Below are 15,753 nucleotides of genomic sequence, written 5' to 3' on the forward strand. Positions count from 1 at the left end.
AGATCTGGGAAGAATTGCGACAGCGGGATGCAGAAAATACAGCATCCTGTGATCCATTCAGAGCGCAAGCCCTCTCCTTCGGGCCGAGGCTGGCTGAGTCTGCATCTTGCCTTCCTTTGTGTTTTCCCCCTGCAGCCAGCTCGGTGCTTAGAAAGTACTTGTTGAGCGCAGCCCCGCCCGGCTCAGCCGGCTCAGCTAATTGAGTTAAGGCGAGCTGAGTCGGCCGAACGCACCAGCTGGCCAGCCTGGAGGAGTTCCAAGTTGAAGATGCTAAGAATCGCACTAATTCAATCAGCGGCTGAGAGGTAGTCTAAGGAACCGGCCGTGTGTCTTTCCTCCCCTGACCTCCCCCGTGTTCTGCTGGCACCTTCTGAGCTGCGCCCGCTCCGTAAGAGATGTTCCTTCCCTGGAATCCCCTGTGTGTGGTTGCTGAAGACACCCGGCAAGAGAGTGTGGGAGAGAAGCAAAAAGGAGAACAGTCCTCAGGCTCAGCACCACCCCTGGGCGATGGGAGAAAGGGCCCGAAGGAAGCAGAGAACTTTCTGTGTGTCTGTGTACAGGTGCGGTGACCATCAACAGTCTCCTTGTCCAAAACACTCATCACGCATCTAGCGTAGCCATAGGACTAAGCTCCTTGTCTCGAGTTTGATCGCCTGAGTTTAAGACTGGATGAGGACCTTGGAGAAATTAATTCCTCTCTGCAACTTCGCCCCCACCTGTAAAATGAGGATTATAATAGTAGGTATGGGGTCCTTGGGGAAGAGTCAGTGAGACAACACCTGTCAAGCGCTTGGCGAATAGTTCCGGGAAATTTGTAAGTGCTCAGAAAGGTTAGCGATGGTGATCAACAGTGGCCGGGGCTGCAGAAAGTGTGTTTGAAATACACGGCGGGGCTGGTGCACGGAGCCCAGCTTTCCAGACACAGGAGGACAGAGCAGAACAGTTGTTTGTAAACATGCTAAACGGAAGCACGTGGCTTACTCGTGTCAGTTCTTCTGGAATGGTGATGTAAGCTCGAGGACAAGGAGGGAGGAGGGGAATCTGGCTGTTCTTCTCCATTCCGGCAGGATTCTACCTACAGGAGTCCCCAGCGGCCGCCTGCACCCGCAGACCAGAAAAAAAGCTGCATAAAGTCTTGCTCTTTCTGCTCTGGGAAGCTGCTCCGTGAGTGTTAAGGTCTGCATCCTAGGCGAATAATCAGAGATGCACGGCAGGGCTGCGTGGTGGTCTCTGCCCTTGGACCCCTAACCACCTACAAAGCTTCAAGGAGGCGGGAATCCGAGGTGTGATTCCCCAGACTCGCTCGGCACCATGTTGCTGCGTGGCCTTGGCCAAGTTCCTGCCTCTTTCTGAGCTACTGTTCCTCGTTTATGAATGAGTGAGAGGGCAAGGGTTGCAGAAAATCACTGATTTTTAAGCTCCAAAAATATGAGGAGCTGTTTGTTTAGATAAAAGCGTACAAGGGAACTGAATATACACCCGGACACGAGAATTTCTGCGTGATTGACATAGGAGTGGGGAGTCCTGTAGGGACAGCCACTGAGCTCTGTCACGCGTCCTCCTTGCTCCCCTCCGCTGTCTTCCTCCCTCCAGCGGCTCCCAGGATGCACAGTTGAAAACTGCTGACTCGAATGAATTCAGGCGGCAGGGCTAGAGTCCCAGGGTGGGACAGAACAGGACGGGGTCCCCAAGGTGGTCTCCAGCAGCCTGGAGAAGGTAGAGGCCAGACCTGCATTCAGGTCTGGCTGCCCCTTACTGGCAGCGTGACATGCAAGTGCAGGGCATCAGGTCTGTCTGCCCACCTAGTATCCGTTCCTCCTTCAGGTAAGAGCATCCTGATGTGCTTTGGGGGAACCACTCAGTCTCCCTCCGTGTGGTTTAGCTAGGCTTTGGCAGTGAGCACATGATTGGGGCCTGCGCCATCCCCCTTGCAGAGTCATTGGTTTAGCAATGGGAAACTGAACTATCAGAGCTCACCAGACCTAACCCTGCGATTTTTACAGCGGCAACCAGGAGAAAGCCTAGATTTGATTCCAGGAAGATGTAAAAGAGGTGGAGAGAGCCAATCTGAAAATGAAACCAATACAGGGAAAAGCAGGGTCAAAGAGATGGAGAGAGGCAAATTCCTGAAGACTTCATCGAGCACCTGGATCCAGCCATGCCTGAAGCTAATGCAGCCCTTGCTTCTCAGTCAATACTCCAATACATTTTGATTGAGTCCATTTAAGTTAGGAGTTTGTCACTTTGCAACTGAAACTTGATAACTAATATACGTGGGCAAGTTATTTAACCCCTTTAAGTTTCATTTTTCTCATCTACTAAGTGTCTCTAAAAATCTATAAACCTTACCTTTAAGTGGATCTATAAACACATATATTCTATTACAGCAGCAGCAGCAAGACATTAGCCAGAGTGGTTAAGGATTTTGAATATTTATTAGTTCTCAGGAAATCAAAATAGGTAATATCAGTCCACTTTATTCTATAAATGAGGGTTGGGGGAGCAACAGACAAATGTCCATTATAAACAGGAACGGAGAAAGCGGGAGGAGGTCACACATTAATGGGAAAATAACATGGGGAGTGCATACGGGGCTTTGAGTTTGGATTTTTCAATGAGATGGGGGAAGAGTCTGCAGGGGCCTAAGGTTCCCCCAGTTCTGCAGGTGGGGCTGAGTGCAGGGAAACCCCAGTCATATAAGCTCCCGGGTCCTCGAGGCCAGGGAAAATCTAGGGGAACCGTCCAGATGAATTTGTCTTCCAGCAGAAGGTCCGAGGCCCGGCCTCTACAACTGTGGGTGCGCTCCCGACAAGCCATTACAGTTCACGGCTGACTTCGAGTGCGTGGCCAAATCTTGCCTGGACGGACGGACTGGCCTGTGGGGGCCCGGAAGAGCTGTTCCTGGAGACTGCCGTCTCAGAACGCTATTGTCATCTGCTCAGGAACCCTTGAAATCGAAAGCCCCGAGCTCCCCTTGTCACAGCCGTCGCACATAAATACCACCAGGGGGGATTTCCCACGGAATTTTTTTGCAACCACTCAAATGTTTCATTTCTCATTGTTTGCCAGCCCCTCTCGGAGCCTCAACTGTCACAGCAGCAGCCAACACAGGCTGCTTCTCCCCCAGGACCCCACAGCGCTTGCATTCGCTACCCCTCCGTGTTGGGAAGCTGGCGTTGGCAGGAGACGGTCGGCTCGGCCGGGGAATAAGGTCTGTTAGTCAACTAGTGAAGCGAGTGCGCAGAGGGAATACCCAGCTTTACCCAGCCCCCTTGCTGGGGAGGCACAACTCGGTGCCATCCCCTGGTTATTATTAAAACCATGGCGACTAATAATTATATTTATGGAGAGAAAGCCCTGCCACACGTCCAAAGCACTTGACTGAAATATACGAGGCAGCTGTGAATTTTTCACTTTTTTAAAATATGAACTCGGATCATATTTTTTTCCTGACCCAGCATGTTGGAATGGAATTCTAAGTTGTATTCTGTACATCTGTGTTTAGAAAATATAACCTTTAGCGATTGACTGAAAAGCATCTGTTTGGGGCAGGCACGGCGCTTGGCATTTTGGGGATGAAGAGATGAGTACGGTGGCGCCGCCTGTCTGTAAGGAGCCCATGGTCTAGGGAGATGTAGAGACGTCAAGGCAGTGTCGGATGGGAGAGTGCCTGGGGGGTTGTCCAGGGGATGCGTTCCGAGGGCTGAGTAGGGGTGGACAGGTGTGTGATCTGTTCCCTGTTGGCCCTGAGTACACAGGGGATGCGTAACCCCAGGCACCCGGACAAGGCTGGGCATCAGTGGAACAGGCTGATTCTCTGAGGATCAAAAACAATGAAGATACCTATAAACATCCATTCGCGCTCTGCACGACCCGGGTTGTTCTCGTAATGACTTTATTCATGTGGCCATTCATTCATTCATCCATTAAAGGCACAAATATTTACTGATCACTTGGGGTGTGCCAAGGCGAGGCCATATGCTGAGGATACAGAGGTGACCCAAATTAATCTGGTACCTTTCCTCTGGCCGTTTCCATCCGAGCCATTCAACAAATACCTCCGTAAGATAATAAATATACGATACAATAAAGAACCCTTGAATACACATATGAGAACCTGCCTGTGCCTCATTTACTGACCTTATGCCAAGCGCTGTGGGGGCTGCAAATTTGGGTCAACGTTTTGTGCAGCAAAACCCTGAGGATCAACCAGAACTGATGGAAAGAGGTTGGGGAGGTTGACAACTGCCCTTTCCAGTGTACGTGGCACTTTTTACACCATGGACATTCTGGATCCTGCCAGCAAGACCAGGCAGACAGGAGTGATCCTCTTCGCTTCTCAAGGCAGGAACCCCAGTCTTAGAGAGGTGAAGGGCCCGGCCTGCTGGAGGTCACCCAGCTAGAAAGAGCAAGATTGTTATGCCTGTTTTTACAGTGACAGAAACGGAAGCAGAGCGAGGTGGCCATTTTATTTTCCCAAAGTCACAGCGTGTGTCGGTGCAGAGGGAACAAAAGTGCAAAATTTCACCCGGAAAAGGAACAAAAGATCTTGAAACAGGCGAGTCTCAGAAAGTAAGGACTGAGGGAGATGTTAACACAGGGAGCATGAATCCCAACTCACATCTCTTCCAAGGGGGGAAACTCTCTCTTTTCTGTCTCTGAATAGGTGGGCCTTAGCCTGGCCAGAGCTGATCTGAAGTCACCGGAACTAACATTTATCAGCACCTCTGATACCCCAGACATCACAATATCCCTGCCGGGGGAGGAAGACTCCCATTTTGCAGATGAGGAGGTTGAAGCCTTGGCCACAAACAACTAGACAGTAGCAGAACCAGAATTGCAACTCTGGTCCATCTGATTCCAGGACCTGTGGAGTTTCTCTACCCCAGAGCTGCCTCTCCCTGGGGTGCCTAGAAGTCCGTGCAGCAGGATGCTGGGGGAGGTGGCCTGAGGAGGCCAGGCCCAGGGGCTGAGCCTGCAGCGCTGCCCAGGAATGCAGCCCAGCCCGCCCACTTCTTAACACAGTGGCATCCCTGACAGACACCCTTGTCCTTTTCCTGTGCTGGCCTTCGTAACACAATAAATAAAGCCTTAGAGTAACGTGACCTGAGCCAGGCAGTAAATGATGGCACTGTCAGTTGTACACGACTGTTGAAACAAACACAGACTGTGATCATCGTGCTATACAGGGAGAAAAACATTTGGCAAATGAGATTCCATTTTCACATTGGTTTGTGCTGAGCATATAAATTTCCTGCGGGCCGGCCAGCGTTGGGGATGTGTAATTGATTGCCTGCATTATAATAAACAAGCCGTGACAGGTGATCATTCATCATATTCGCTGAACGTTCCAGCACACCAGAAAACGGAGGAAGAGAAGGAACGCGCGAGCGAGGGGAGAGGAGAGGTGGAGCCTGGGGGAGGGGAGGGGGTTGGAAAGACCTAGAGTTCCCGACAGACAGAAAGCCAGGGAAGGGGCGGGGGAGAGGAGCTGCAGAGCGGGCTGGGGGAAAGTGAAAGCAATTACTATAATTCTTCTGATTATCTAATTTGTTCTTTCTGGTCTTCGTTATATGACCCTCCCCCACCCCACTCCAACATAGGAGGTCCCCCTCGGGGACTTGGGAAGACACAGAGAATGCTCCTCCCAAGATTGAGGAGAGCAAGGGGAAAGGCGAGGTGGGGGAGGGGCCGCGTCTAGTTGTAACCGGAGTAGATACATCAGGAAAACCTCGGGAGGAGCGAGTGTGTGTGTGTGAGTGTGTGTGCGCGCGCGCGCGCTCCTGCGAATGTGTGCTGGGCTGCGCTTCGCTTCTGCACTGTGATACCTCCAGTCAGATGGTTAGGAACCAGTCTCTTTAAATAAAAAATTTTAAAGGGTGTTTGAAAAAACAAGGGGAAAGTTCCTTTTATTGGAGAAAAGGACAGTATCCAAGTTGGCATCAGATCTGGTTCCAGAAGCGTGTCATATGGTGCGCTCGCTCCTCCGCCTCTCTCTGCCCTTGGCCCGGGGCTGGGGGTCGAACAGGAGCTGCTGGGAAGCACCCTCCCCTCCAGGCGCTTCAACTTAGACAGGCACGAGGCGGAAGCACATTGGCATATGAAGGACGGAAAGACAAATGAAGAGCCCTCGAGCCGGCGCGCGCCTTAAACAAGTACTTACATTATGCAAAAGCCAAGGCCCTCGACAAGGGGCTGACTGAAGAGGGAGACAGGGAGGGATTCGGCTCAGAAGAGGCTCCCTAGTTCTCGCCCTGCCAATTTCCAGCCCTCCCATGCCCACCCATCCGACGCCCTCTCATCCTCTCCCGGGTACCAAATGCTTTGCGCAGGTGGGAGCCTCTAGCCCGCAGAGCCGGGAGCTGAGGGGGCGTGGCCCGCGCTAACATCGGGGGCGGGGCCGGGGTGGGGCTTAGTGGGGGGCGGGGCGCTGCTGGAGGGGGCGGGGCGAGTACCGAAGAAAGACGGTAACGTTACGGGCGACTTTGCTTTTCACCCCTCACTGCTTTCTAGAGTCTGCCTTTTGATCACAGTGTTAACAACTGTGATCTATTACCTTCGAGTTTATTGTAAAGTCACTGCTTTGGGAGGATCTGTTCGAGGCACCCACCTTCTCAATGCTGTGACAGCAGGCCCAGCAGCCTGGGCTGCTTCCCCGGGTGATGCGTGCTGTCTTTGGAAGATTAGCAGCTCATCTGGGGCTCCCGAGAATCCCGGGAGATAGCTAGGGCAGGAGCTGTTGTCCCAAAATGCTTCTCTCTTCCCATCTCCACGCAACAACCTGGGAGGTAGGTCTTGGGGTCCCAATTTGACAGGGGAGGAAACTGAGGCACAAGAAATGAAGTTGCTTGCTCGAGGCTTGGGTATGAAAAGAATAAAAAATAGAACCCAGGAGTCTTCTTCCCTCGTGCTTTCCAGCAGCCCTCTGAGGACACACACTTTCTTCTCCCAGCCCCATAAATGGTAAATACACAAATATCTATGGGGAAACAGAGTTCAGTCTGTTTGGAAAGGTGGTGTAGCCAATCGCTTACCAAGCCCTCTTGCTTTTTCTCCTACATATTGCTCAAATCTACCTGCTTCTCTCCACCACCACTGTGCCCCCAGACCAAGCCATTTCTCTCCTGGACTGTGGCTCGCATTGGTGCCCCTCCTGACACTGTCACCTGCTCTGATCCATTCCCCACCGGCAGCCCGGATGGTCTGTTCATTCCTCTCAGCATGAAAACACTGTCCAGGCCCTTCACCAGCTGGCCCCGCCTGCCTCCCTAGCTCCACCTTTTTTTTTTTTTAATAGTAAAATACACATACCATAAAATTTACCATTTTAACCATTTTAAAGTGTGCAGCTCAGTGACACTTAAGTAGATTCACACTGTCGTGCAACCATCTACTGTGTCGTCCAGAGCTTTTTCATCACCCCAAGTGGAAACTCCTTACCTGTTAGCTGTCACTTCCCATTCCACCCAACCGCCAGCCTCTGGCAACCACCCATCTACCTTCTGTCTCTACGGATTTGCTTATTCCGGATATTCCATATCAATGGAATCCCACAACACGTGGTTTTTCATGACTTCTTTCACTTAACATAATGTTTTCAGTGTTCATTCATTTGTGGCAGTGTGGGTACCTCAATCCTTTTTATGGCTGAATGATATTCAATTGTATGATAGAATACCTTTTGCTTATACACCGATGAGCATTTGGGTTATTTCCCACTTTTGGCTCTTGTGAATAGTGCCTCTGTGAATGTTTGTGTACAGGTTTTTTGTTGTCGTTGTTTGAACACGTGTTTTCAGTCCTTTTGGGTACGCACTTAGGAGTGGAATTGCTGGGTCGTGTGGCAGTTCTATGTCTAACTTGTTGAGGAACCAACAAACTGTTTTCCACAGTGTCTGCCCCATTTTGCATTCCCATCGCAGAGCACAGGCTTCTGATTTTTCCACATCCTTGCCAACACTTGTTATTTTCCACTCTTTCTTTTTACGGCCATCCCGGTGGGTATGCCTAGCTCCATCATTTAGTTCTCTCCCCCTTGCTCTCACCACTCTGGGCTTTCAAGTCCACAAATATGCCACTCCCTCTTAAAAGGGGCCTTTGCATATGCGGTGACTTCCGCCTCCCCTCCCTCCAAGGCTAGCTCAGATCCCCCAGTGATGATGCCTCTCCGACCCCTAGTCTTGCTTTCCCAGCTCCCCACTTAGTTGTAAATTTACATTTCCTTGTGCGATTACTGATTTCTGTCCATCTTCTTGCTTGACTACATGCTCCCCCCAGGAAGGGACAATTCTGCTTTTGTCGTCCGCCGTATCCCCAGCATTTATCTCAGTCCTGGTAGATTCTCAGATCTACCAACAAATATTTGGTGAATGATGGATGAACAATGAAGGAGATCCAAGTTCGGGTCCCACGTCCTTGTGAATTTCCTTTTTCTTTCTTTCACTGCTCAGTGCAGTCAGCAGACCTCCGTAAGTTAGTAAGTAACTGAAAAACCTACCTTGTCCGTAAGGAATTTGGAGACTGGTGGGTTCTGGTTGCAGAATTACTGCTCACTAATATCTCCCTTAAGAGCCATCGTGATTCTGGCACAGGATTCCCAGGCTTGCGTGGGAATTGTGTCGCTTCTGCCCTGCAGAGCTGCTGAAGGTTTAGGAACTTGAAATATATTTGCTCGGTGTAAACATGACCCCGGCATGACAGGGTGATCCCTGTGTTTGCCAAGCCATTAATTTTTATGTAATAACAGCGGCCACAACAAACTGCATTTCCCCCACATTCTGAGTCGTCCTTAAGGTCAGATCTGTGGGATTGTGTGAGACAAAAACCTTATAAACTAGAATGTAGTGGTGAGTCTTTTGGGTTTATGGCTCTGCTCCTACACACAGCTCCAAAGAGCTGAAAATAGAGGATTAAAAATTCATGCAGCTACTTTCTTCCAAGGAACTCCAGATGCTTCCGATGATCTTTAGCCTGTGAAGTCATTAGCGGTCAGATATCACCATGCCCATCCCAAGACAGGGAAACAGTGGCCCAGAGATACGAGGCGTCTTCATCAGGGCCCCCCGACAAGGAGCAGCAGGCTCCGGCAAAGAGCCCCCCCCCCATCTTTCTAGCCCATGCCCTCTCCATTAGCTTGATTAGGGCAATTGATTTATTCACTCTTCGTGGTTGAGAGGGGGAAAGAAACCAACATGCCATTTGTGTGATATAAATGTCTCTGGAAAAAGCTAAAAAACATTGTGTCATACATATTTTCTTAATACCACAGTCAATCATACGTGTCCGCGTGCACAGTTCCATCAAGTTCTGTCAGCCGAGGAGGGGAGCGGGGGGAGGCTCAGGACTTCGCTCTGGACCTCTCAGTCCCAGCTAGAGACACACTGGCAGTGTTTTCTTTAGCACACTGCCTTTAGAGACCCTCCCAGAGGTCTCAGAAGCTCGAGATTGGGCCAGAACATTCGTAGGCAGGGAAGCAATGGGGAGCGATGCCTGTTAACTGGCCAGTTCCCAAAGGAAAAGATGAGGATTGTCACTTCCTCACTCAGTGAGCTCCCTGGACTCATAGAAGGATCCGGATCTCAACGTACTTCCTCTTCCCCACCCCCTCCGCCCATTATCCCAAAGCCTTTAATCCCAGTGATTCGACTGTTAGGAATTTAACTCAAGGAAATAATTAAAGTCGTGTAAAACGACTTAGGGACACGATGTTCCTCACAATGGGTAGACTCAGGTGTAAGGTTAGAGACAACCTCCATAGCCAACCAACCACAGGCGACTGAAAAATAAATCAGGTGGTTCCTCCCCTAAGACCCTGCTCAGATTTAAAAAGAAAAAAGACTGGAGGGAAATAAACCAAGATGTTCACAGACTTTGCCTTTGGGTGTGGAAATACGAGCAATTTTTTTGTTTGCTGTAGTAAGTTCTTGTTTTTGGATGATCTATTCAAAACCAACTTAAATGTGACTCTAACCGAAATTTTTTGAAATCCCTAAGAGTTAGATGTCATAAATGGAATAGGAAGGGCCCCAAAGTAAAGGCCTGGAGGCAAATCAGAGTGAAAGAGGAAGGCAGCCTGACGGCAGGGGTAGATTCCAAATGCTGAGTGCTAAGGATAAGGTGGATTTGTGGGCTGTGGGTGGACTTGTGTCTTTTGAAAGCCCAGGAGAGGAATACACTGAATGCAACAGGCAACTGGGAGCCACTGTTGATTCTTGAACAAGAAAAGACACAGGCAGTTCCAAGTCAGACCAGGAAGATGCAGTCCAAGAAGTGAACGAGCTAGGAGTGAATCTTGTGGTCTCCTAACTCTTTCATGGAAGGATCTGATTTCATTGGCTTTGGGGGTAAAGGAGTTTGGAGAATCACAGAACTCTAGATCTGAACGAAATTTGGAGATTGCTTTCATTTTATAGAGAGGACAAGTGCAGCTTAAAGAGTTAAGCAACTTGTCCCCTGACACACAGCAAGATGGTGGCCAAGTTGGGACTGCCAACCAGGAGTCTCTATTCCTAGTACCGGTCCCAACCCACCTCTCTGCTGCCTGGGATCTCAATTCTGGGATGTTAACCAGATGTACAACCATCTAGAAGAACCAAAGACCCTGGTCTGTTTCTTGGAGTCTCACCTAAAACTTCATCTTTTCATCCATCCGTCCATCTATAATCTATCCATCCATCTAACCATCCATCCATCCATCTATCCATCTATCCATCCATCCATCTATAATCTATCCATCCATCCATCTATAATCTATGCATCCATCCATCCATCCATCCATCTATCCATCTATCCATCCATCCAACCATCCATCCATCCATTCATCCATCTATAATCTATGCATCCATCCAGCCATCCATCTATCCATCCATCTATCCATCCACCATCCATCCATCCATCTATAATCTACACATCCATCCAACCATCCATCTATCCATCCATTTATCTATCCATCCATCCATCCATCCACCATCCATCCATCCATCTACAATCTACACATCCATCCAACCATCCATCTATCCATCCATTTATCTATCCATCCATCCACCATCCATCCATCCATCTACAATCTACACATCCATCCAACCATCCATCTATTCATCCATCCATCCATCCACCCACCCACCCATCCATCCATACACACTTACTAAGCACCTATTAGGAGACAGACTTATTAAGTGTAAGAGGAGGAGTGGAGGGGAGGCGATGATGGCACACAGTTGGTACTCAATAAATATTTGTGGAAAGGAAGAAGGACGGCAGAGAAGGAAGGAAGAACAGTTCCTGCCCTCAAATGGCTCAGGACCTAATTCAGGAAACAGATTCAACCTTGTACAGGGGATGAAAGCCATGCTCTCACAGAGATATGACCTCACGTTCTACAGGCCCAGGCAAGACGCGTAACAGAACCAAACCAAAAAGAGTCAACTTCCAACTTTAGAAAAGTGCTTAATTCAGATAACATTTATAGAGCCGCTACAGTGGGCCAGACTGGGCGATTAGGGTTTCCACTATTTCCCCACAGGTTACACGTTAAACCCAAAATGGACAGGAGAAGGGACGGTGGAGGGTGAAAACACAAAGAGTCGTCAGGCTCTCAGAAAGGACAGATGTTAGTTTCTCTGAACACTCTGACTTCTCTTTCAAACGCCAGCCTCTTTGTTCGATTTTCCTTTGGCGCACAGGTTCTGGGGGCCGTGGCTCTGTCTGGTGGGGGGAGGGCCAAGCATAAGCCACACTCAGACCCTCCCCCCCGCCCCGCCCTTCTCCATTTCCCTTTCCAGTTATTCAGGCTTCCCAGGCCGTTTCAGCCTCATGTTGCCAAGAGAACATAAATCAGGAGGCCAGAGCTCTGGGCTCTTTGAGAAACACCGAGGGACTCAGAGCCTTTCCGAGGGGGTGCGTGGGGAAGGAAGGGGCAGGAGGTATAAGTGAAAGTTCCATGTGGTTCCTTTAATCACCGTGTGGAAGGAGAGAGGAGAAAGTTCAAACGGGGCACCGCGAGCCGGCCAGGGAGCCAGCGCTGAGCTCCGCTGTTCAAGCAACTGCTCTTGGCATCGCCGGGGTTTGTCTTGGCCCAAACGCGTCCTGGGAAACAAGAGAAGATCACGCTCTTGGAATTCGCTCCCTTAACGATTCACTCAGCAGCTTCGGTGGACAATTAAAAAAAAAAAAAAAAAAAAGAGAAGGAAGAAAGAAAGAAAAGAAAAGAAAAGCCATTGAGTCAATGGTTAGGTGCACGCCCCAAACTCATCAGCTTGGGCTGGGCCGGGTGGTGGGCAGGAGGGGAGAAGGGGAGCCTCTCCAGCTGTGAACAGCTGCTTCCTGGTGGGACCCCGAGTGAGATGGAGAAGCGGGGGTCTCTGGAAAGGTCTGATTCCAATGTTGTCTGCTGTCCTCCCCGGGCTTTGGAGGGAGGCACTGGAGAAACAACAACAGTGCAACATGGCCCTCAAACTATTGTCTTTGACGTTTTTCCATGTGCCAGCATTGTTCCAGCCCTTTCCATCCCCTGTCTCACTGGGTGCTCACAGCGACCTGCCAGGGCGGTCTTCAGCCCCATGGTGCCGGGGTGAGAGTGGAGTCCTGCTCCGTTACTGACCTGCCCAAGGACACACAGTGAGTGAGTGGGGGCCATCCAAATGTGAATCTGATCCCTTATGACCCCCACCCTCCGGGCCATGCTCTTGACCACTCTGCCCTCCCCTTTATTATTGGCTGATCTCCACGTGTCATCACTGTACCCTCCCTGATGACGTAGAAAAACTGAACAGTCTTTCGCTCAATCACAGACAAGACACGACAGCGACCCCAGGAGGCGTCCTTCCCTGCTGGGTCACTAGGGCCCTCAGCAGCCCTGGGTGCTGTGGACAAATGCCGCCTGATTAAGATGGGTCCCAAACCTGTCATCCTCAGACCCCTTGCAGGGGCGTAAGTAGAATTCAGGGGTCCATGAATTTAGCTGGGGGAAAAAAATTATGTCTTTCCTTTCACTAATCTCTAATAGAGAGGCAGCATTTTCTCCTGTTAGGAATGTAGGTGACAAACCCCTGTGGTATCGGCAGTTCCTGTGTCTTCAGCCCTTGTACAAATCACGGAGACTTCAATATCACTAAGAGCTGTTGCAGATTATATCAAAATATCATTTGTGCCCCTCACAACCTGGACATTACAGGAGTAAATAGACCAGCGGCTAGATCCCGTTACTTAGGGTGTCGTCAGTAAGCTCGGACGTTCCTATCTCACAAACTGGCTTTTTCCTGCTTGGAGATCGGGAGCAAGGATCCCTGGTTTTCTTCGTAATCCTATGTGCTTCACTTTATGCATTGAAAAGCATGGTTCTGAAGGGGAGTCCCCGGGCCTCTCCAGACGGCCCACGCCCTGGGAGCTGAGGGGACACTCTTGTTCTTGAAAAGTTTGCAGCCTAACAGAGAACGAGAAATACACTCATCAACAGGTGAGATGCACCCTTGAGTGTAAACGGAAGCGTGACCTCTTGGAGGGCAAGGATTGTGTTTCTTTTTTTAACTCTTACATCCATTGCCTGATAATCAACAGCGCCTGATAATCAATAGTTAAAGGTCATCCACAGAGAGTATCAAGTGCACGGACTCAACCATCTCAGTTTATACCTTCAGCCACTCACGGGCTGAGGGATCTTGGGCGAGTCATGAGGATCTCTCTGTGCCTCGATTTCCTCCTCTGGAAGAAGGGCGTAACGAAATCTTTGTCTCGACATTGTCGACACAATAAAATGAAATGAAAGGTGTGCACGTGCTGAGCACACTGCTGGGCTCATCGTAAGCGCGTGGTCAGTGCGCAGCAGAGGTCAGTTCAATCTGACAGCAGCCCCTGTAGCCCCCAAACTTCTCTCCTCTGGGAGATCAACTCAGAGAAGGCTGCCATGCAGGCTCTGCCCCTGGGGTGGAGGTGAGTCACCCCGGGAAGGTCCTTGTCAGAGCTCATGGCTGAGAAATCAAGTGATGGAGGTCTGTCTGTCTCTTTGGGTGCCTCTCTGATAGCCGTGATGCCCAGTACCAGCTCCACGAGAAAGCACTGTCTCATCTCCGTTGTCCCTCATGGAGGCAGGATAGGTGGGTGGAGGAAGGACAGGATGCTCCTGTCCCTGCCTCCTGCTCCACCGCACCCCGGATGGTATGACCCGCGATTGGAGCATGCCTGCTGTATCCTGCCAGGGATTGCTTCCCCCTCTCCCGCTCACACATTTGCTGGGAAGATGCTTGTGTCTGTGAGGGCTGGTGCGGACCTGGAACAGCCTTTGAAGGTATCCAGCCAACTGAATTTAATTAAACTGCAGTTCCAGAAGCCAGCAGCATTTTCCTAAGAAAGCAATACAACTTCTAAAAGTCCCCTGACGCTCTCGTGCAGCTCATTTCCTGTGCTTCAGACTCTGTCATAAAACTGTCCATAGGCTGCTTTCCTTTGATGATGGATCCGGTTGGCAGGACATTTTTTTAAAGCCAGCCTCGCTCTCTCATCTTTCTTGAGTTAGGAGCATCCTGAGCCTCCCCTTGCACCACATTTGTTCTTGCTTCCCAAAGCTGAAGTTACAGGACCTTTATCTTTTCAACTTGGTTTCTTGCTTGGCCCCGGAGGCCGCCATCTTGGAGAGGCATGCTTCCACTAGTTCAAGATTAAGTTAGCGTGACCCTCTGGAGCCAAATGTTGATTATTTTCCTGCACTAAGTAGGGTAAAGTGGTGGCTGAGGCATATTCCTGCTTCCAAACATCCTTTTCAGTCATTCGTTCTTCAACAGCTGAGTTCTTATTATGTACTTGGGGCTGGGGATATAATAGTCAAGAAGACAACATGGCTCCCACCTTCATGGAGCTTTCCGTGGTCAAGGGAGAGAGAGATAATAAATATGTCAGCAAATAAAGACATAAAGCCGTCACAGATTGTTATACGTGCTAAGAAGAAAGAAACAGATGGCTGGGGAACAGTGGAGGGATATTCTTAGATAAAGTCAAAGAAGATCTCTCTGAGAAAGTGACATTCGAGCTGAGACCTAAAGGATGAGTCTGAGCCAGCCATGAGAAGAGCCAAGGCAAGAATATTCCAAGGCAGCAGGAACAGCAAGTGCAAAGGCCCGGGGGTGGGAAAAGGCAGACAGTCAGGTTAGTGGGGTGTAATGAATATGGAAGAGAGTGTGGCAAGAGGTGAGGAGAGGGAGAAAGGATTTTACTTAAGGGAGTTGGGGCGGGTGACTGAAATTTACATGGAAAGCACTCCAAATGTGAATTTGTTGAATGAATGGATGACTTAGAAATGTTCTTCTATTTGGAAGCTTAGGCATCAAAGCCTTCGGCAGTTTCACTCCTATCTGAACTCCCCCAGGACTCATTAGCTCTATCACTCAGTTGGCCTTTTTTGCATATATGCCTACCAATGAGCTCTAAAGAAATGGTGTTCAGAAGACCCAGGCATGGGTTGACCAGGACAGCTGCATTGCCTAACTCCATGGGGGTACCACTCTCATTGTGTTCTCTGTCAATGGCATTCCTTGGACCATAATAAAGAATTGGATGAAATGGTGCCTCCTAGAGTTGGGCAGTCTGGGGTCCTGGTCCCAGCTCTGACACTCTGCAGCTGCGTGACCAGCGGCAAGCTGCGTGCTTCCTCTGGGTCTCCGTTTCACGGGGTGCGGAAGATGGCGATGCCGCATCTTCCTCCCGGGGTTGCGGAGAACTTTCAAACTAAGGAAGTGAATGCACAGTATTTGAACTTGCTAAGGA

The sequence above is a fragment of the Equus przewalskii genome, chromosome 7 (genome assembly GCF_037783145.1).
Source record: "Equus przewalskii isolate Varuska chromosome 7, EquPr2, whole genome shotgun sequence".
In the NCBI taxonomy this organism is placed as follows: Eukaryota; Metazoa; Chordata; class Mammalia; order Perissodactyla; family Equidae; genus Equus; species Equus przewalskii.